Consider the following 6575-nt stretch of genomic DNA (forward strand, 5'->3'; position numbering starts at 1 on the left):
AATTTAGCATAGTACTTTTGGTGTCCCATAGGATTCTTGCCTGCTGTGTGCATTAATCAAGCCTTTGGAAACTTAAGCAAGACCCAATAATTTTGTTTAAAGGTTAGGGCTCTTCTGTGTTGATCAGCAGCAACCTTTTACCTTTGTTGAGAGATGGATATAGCATCCTTAATCTTTTGAAAAGATTCTTGCAGATCTCGGCTATATTCATCTGCAGCAGCAGCGAATATCTTCCCATGTACCTTGAGTAATAGGGGACGTTTTGATCTTCCCTCTATCACCTCAAAGGGTGCTTTTCCCGTGGAAGTATGTACAGTGTTATTGTAAGCATACTCCACTAAAGGTAAGTACTTCTCCCATTGGGACTTTTGATCTACTTCTGTGACATAAGCTTTTCGTAGATCAAGGATTGTTAGGTTACCTATTTCACTTTGGCCATCCATTTGCGGGTGATAGGCCGAAGAGAAATTTAGTCTTGTACCTAAATTCGCAAAGAGACCCTTCTAGAAATTATTGGTCATTCTAGGACCTCTATCTAACACTATGGACATTGGCAAGCCATGGTACTTGAAGATTTGTGATATAAAGAGGGTTGCCATTTGATGAGCCTTAATGATAGTCTTTTTGACAGGTTTGAAATGTGCTTGTTTGCTAAACGTGTCTACTATCGTCCATGTTCCTCTATTCCCATTATTAGACTTGGGCAATCCAAATCCATGGATATTCTCTCCCACAGTGAATTAGGGATTGGCAAAGTTGAAGCAATCCAGGTTGCTTCCCTCTATCAAACTTCGTCTTTTCACATACCACACATTTTAAAACATACTCTTGTATGTTCGCTTTCATGGTAGGCCAATAGAAGTATGTTTCTATCCCTTTTAGGGTAGAGTGGATCCCTCTATGCCCTACATAAGGAGGAGCATGAGATTCATGCATTACTTTCTCACGTAGTGAGTTAGTAACGCATAGTCTATTTCCATAGAGAAGATAACCATCTTGTAGGGTAGATGATTCTTCCTTCTTCCCTAGTGCAAGGGATGAAATCACATCTCTGAAATCGGGATCGATAGCGTACTCATCTATCATAGAAGATAGATCATTGTGAGTTGCTATGGATACCGCATTCACTCTCAATCATCTTGAGAGTGCATCAGCCACTTGATTATGCTTGCCAGAAACGTGAGCAATATGAAAATGAAATTGTGAAAGGAAATTTGCCCACCTCATTTGTTTGTCGGAGAGCTTGGTCTACGTCATGAAGTACTTAAGGCTTTGGTGACCCGTTCGCAGAATGAAAGGAGTCCCCAATAAATAGTGCTTCCACGAGCTTTCTCAACAGAGTCGAGACTTCAACTTTTGTAGGATATGGCATGCCCTTCTTGAAGCAAAACAACTCCAAGACAATCACCACAGGCATCGCATTGGACCTCAAATGGCTTTGAGAGATCCGGCAGTGTAAGCACAGGTTGAGGGATGCGCTTCTCTTTAAGCTTTTTGAAAGCATTGTTCTCCTTGGTGGACCATGTATACCTAGAGTTTTTCTTTGTTAGGTCATGTAATGGTCCTGAAATTTGTGAGAACTTTTCTATGAAGCATCTATAGTATGCACACATGCCTGTAAAGCTTCTTAGTTCATGCAGATTTGTTGAATTAGGCCATCTTTTATTACCTCTAACTTTGATGGATCCATTTGGATGCCATCTTGAGAGATAATGTGACCTAAATAATGAATCTCTTGTAAGAAAAAAACACTTTTCTTTTGATTAATATAAAATTTATTCTCGCAAAAAACTTGAAATATTACATGAAGGTGTTGCTTGTGTTCGTCTAATGAATTATAGTAGATGATTATATCATCAAAGAACACGCCCGTAAAGGTTCGGTGAGGCCTGCATAGCTTCTCCATCAGACGGTTAAATATGGTTGGTGCATTGGTCAAGCCAAAAGGCATGACAATGTACTCGTAAAGACCAAACGTAGTGTGAAATGCAGTCTTTACAATGTCTTGATCAACTATCCTTATTTGATGGTAGCCACTTTTTATGTCAATCCTACTAAAGTAGGTCGACCCTTGTAGCTTATCAAATAGGTCTTCTACCCATGGAACGGGAAACCTATCCTTGATAGTGATCATATTTAGTGCTCTATAGTCGACACACATACGATATGTGCCATATTCTTTCTTTTGCACTAATAACACTGGAACAAAATGGAGACGAGCTAGGCCTAACCATGCCTTTCTCAACCAACTCATGCACTTGCCGCATAATCTCGTCTTTTTGAGCTTGAGAAACTCGATAAGGAGGTTTATTAGGCAGTGAGCTTCCTGGAAGAAGTTCAATTGCATGGTCGTCATCCCCTCATTTGGGAGGTAGTTCACAAGGGATGTCGTCGATAAAAACATCTTGGAACCCCTTGAGGAAATTGGATAACTCTAATTCCTTTTGATTGTTTATATTCTCTTTCGCTAAAGCATTAGGTTCATTTTGAGAATCTTTAACAAAAATCATGTACACGAAAATAGAGCTCTTTATTGACTTATTGAAAGCTTGCTTATGTACAATGGGTATCATTAGGGAATTTCGGAGGTCATTTGGAGGGCCTTCCAAGAAAATGTATTTTTTGCACTCTCTCTCTAGAAAAAATGACAAATAATAGAGTTGGGTCTTTCATAGTAAAAGTTCAAAAAGTGTACTTTAAGTAGATTCCTTACTCTTCTGAACATTCGTTCGTAGTGATTGAGGGATAATCCTCTTTTCAGTTGCATTGAATGAACCTCGTCAATATGGAGGGAATGAGGCTAACATGGAGGGACGAAGGCGCAGCCGCTATTCACTTTCCATTAAACCTGCACATTTGGCTAATGGTGCACTCCTCAAATGGCACAAATGTTACCCAGAAACGAGCCAAATATCACCTTCACATTGATTTGGACAATGAGTACCAACCATTGATTAAGCGTAGTAAAACAAACACACATATACCTCCCGCTTCCATAGACACGCTCAGAGCTCAGGGAGCTAAACACATAGATATCTGGACGAGAGGCTCTCTCTACCCTAAGAATCCAATGACTAATGCGTCTCCACCGTTTGTCAATCCTACAAGCTTATTGACCTTTGCTGGTGATGGAGAAAAGGGCCTTCTGGTTTATTGTAAATCTCTTACAAGAGAAGTTGAAACTTACAAGGGCATTCTCCAAGCTCAACAATGTGAGATTGTTCGCCTTTCACATTTACATTCTACAGATCAGGTTACCATTTTGCAACATAAAACAGAGGTACAAGAACTGAAAGGAAAGGTGAGAAGTTGTCAAATGAAGGACACCATCTTGGGTGGTCGTATCCGAAAGAAGAAATTGTGCAATCTTGAAACATTGCAGGTTGCATCAGGAGGTCTCAAGAAAAGAATCCGAGCATTAAGGTGATGCTTCTTGGTTGGCTACATTGTCTTAGTTAAGTAATCTTTTTGTTTTTTCTTGTTATGCATTGTTTTCATGTGCCTAAATAGTGTTAGTGAAGCAAATTTTCTGTTATTTACTTATGCATTGTCTTCATGTAGAGATTCAATCTATCCTGACAAGGAAAACATTGACCCCAAAGCCAATATAGGAAAGAGATTGAAGCCACTTATAAGTAGAAGCCTGGCAGCAGATATAGTACATGACAAGAAGTTTAAGGTACTACAACGAAATGTAGTGGACCGCTTTATTTCAGAGAACTCAGTGCCTGCAAAAGAGATACAAGGCACACTTGATTCACTTGGTGTAAGAAAAAGAGGATATTTGGCTATCCAAAAGTCTGTCTCATCCATCTTTGTTAAGAAGGGTATAAAATCCAAACTTCTACCATCAGCCTCAAGTGTTTGGAAAGAGAGGCTTCAGCTTAACGAGGCACAGGGAGACTATCTTGGACAGCCCTTTCATATTAAAGCAACTTACAGTGGCCATGGAGCAAACATGGCATATGATGAATTCAATAATATTTTTATGGACCTGCGGATATTACAGAAGAGAACGGTGGAGTTTTACAACATCACATTTGAAGAGTCACGAGGGGTATTACATTTTGTGTTAAAACTGGATGAGTGTGAGCATGTTAAAGAGAAAAAGCTAGAGCGTGTTACTATTACTTTAATGAATAGAGCCCTCTCAAAGTGTCCCAGTGATGATCCTTTATATTTTAGTGTTCAATCAGAATCTAACATATGGTGGCTTGGTGCGTTTGAGGTAAGCGAGATTCTCAGGTAAGCTCAAATGTTCACATCTACTTAAGTCTCATTTATTTTGTGTTGCAGGTAAAGAAAGAAGATCATGAGATTATATATTGGGTGTTCCATCGAACTAATATTCCGGAGGTGATTGATCGACAGACTAACCAGGGAGAGGTACTACGTCTAGATGGAAGGGGAGACTTTCAAGTTCAGTGGCATCTTGTAGGTGACCTCAAAACATTAAAGTGCATGTATAATTGTGGAATGGGTGCAATGGCAAAGTCGCCGTGTTTGTTCTGCATGGAGCCTGCAAAGGTCATGGACCCAAAGTGGTGGAGAAAAGCTCCAACACGTCACATTGAGGATCCTGCTTTTCGACCGGTTTTGAAAATACCACTTGTGAATGTCCACATTTGTACAATGCATGCCCTTTGTAGAATTGTGGAGAAATTGGTCTACTTATATATTGGGTTTGCTTGGAAGATTAAGAACTCGGCAGAACAACAAGTAGCCCTACAGTGCTTAGAAATGGTACTGTCGGATATGGGGCTTCATGGTGGCAATGTGAAAATCCAGCGGGATGAAAAGAGATCAACTGCTGAGAAGGATGTCCCATGCAAACCATCCATCGGTGGGGTGAAGGCACGGAGGTTTTTATCTAAACCCCAAGGTACAAGAGATCCGAAGCTAACAAAACATGGAAAAATATATAACACATATTATGTTAGCAAGGTAGAGTATCAGAGCTGGAAAAAGCTACATATTGCAGTCAAAGACCAAGAACCAACTACTCGTAACGCGAAGGCTGAGGTTTGGCGATCAATAGACATCCTATTTTTGATGTGCGACAAAGATGACTGGTCACAAGGTGATATGAACAAGTTCAAGGAGAATCTCAACCTTCTAAAAAAATCATTCAAGACAGCATGGACAGACACCCAGATTACTCACTACATGGTATTATCGTGTATTTCGTTCTCTCTTATGTAAAAATATGTGAGTGTAGAACATTCTAACTAATCTGTTTTCATATCCAGCACATCATCTTCAATCATTTACCATATTTTATACAAAAGTATGGGAACCCGGCAATATGGAATACCCAAGGGATGGAAAAGTCTCATTACATGGCGAGAAATGCTTATTTCAGGCACACACGACATGGTGGCTCTCGAATCAAGGCTAACAGTTTGAGAGAACTATTTGAATGGTTCTATCGTAGAATCATTCATCGAATGCATGCAAAAGAAGTCTTGGAAAATTTAGCAACAGCACAAGCCATCAGACATTTACAACAACAAAAAGTTAAAAGATCAATGGCATACAACAACTCTGGAGCTCGTGAAAGTCAACGAAGGTGGAGAGAGACAATGGTGTATGTGAATCACAAGTGGAGAAAGATACTCTGAGTGGATGACATTGTACAAAATTTATGTAATACATGATCTTATACAATTGCTACTTGAAGTGTATCAAGATTTTGAAGGTTCAATTTTGTTTTTTGGCACGTCACCCTTGTAACGAATCATGAGATGTTTTCCATACTCTAAAAGTTCATCTGGGTTTTGTCTACCAAGAGCTAGTGCCATTGCTGTGTAGGTGTAGTAATACGCTGCCCGACCACCTGTATAGCCCGGGCAGTAACCAAAACAATCTCTAGCAAACACTTTGTCCACAAGAATGACTTTATCTGCACTTTTGGGCAGCACGGGTCCACCCAAGAAGTGTGATAGTGTCTTGAATGTGTAAGTTGCTATTGAACCCTCTTGTGACATGGAATTGTGAAAAACTACTATCGGCGACTCGCAAAGCTTTGAAAGGTACTGTGCTAGGGCCGCATCCCTTCCACGATACTCTCGAGTCCGCCGTCGAAGGAAGTCATCCTTGTCAGCAATCCAAGACTGCACATATCATGTCAGAAGTGACACAAAGAGAGAGAGAGAGAGAGAGAGAGAGAGAGAGAGAGAGAGAGAGAGAGAGAGAGAGAGAGAGAGAGAGAGAGAGAGAGAGAGAGAGAGAGAGAGAGAGAGAGAGAGAGAGAGAGAGAGAGAGAGAGAGAGAGAGAGAGTTACCATGAAGCTCTCATCCTGCAGAAAGAGGTTTTCCTGCCACAGGTCTACAGATGTAGTTGACCCCTGACCTGAATGGTTAAACCAATCCTCCACTTCTTTGTTACTTGTTGATGGTCTTAGGCTTTGTCTTATTGCTTGGAAGGTGGCTTCATCAGGTAGTGTCTCCTTGTATTTTTCAGCTTTCTCAAAGCATCTTCGGAGGCATTCCATTGGATTGCTGGATGTTTCCATTGCCTCATATCACTACTATCCTCTGAAACAAATCCACTCCTCTCCTCTTGGACTCTAGAA

The sequence above is a fragment of the Adiantum capillus-veneris genome, chromosome 19 (genome assembly GCF_014529385.1).
Source record: "Adiantum capillus-veneris isolate H3 chromosome 19, ASM1452938v2, whole genome shotgun sequence".
NCBI classification, from domain to species: domain Eukaryota; kingdom Viridiplantae; phylum Streptophyta; class Polypodiopsida; order Polypodiales; family Pteridaceae; genus Adiantum; species Adiantum capillus-veneris.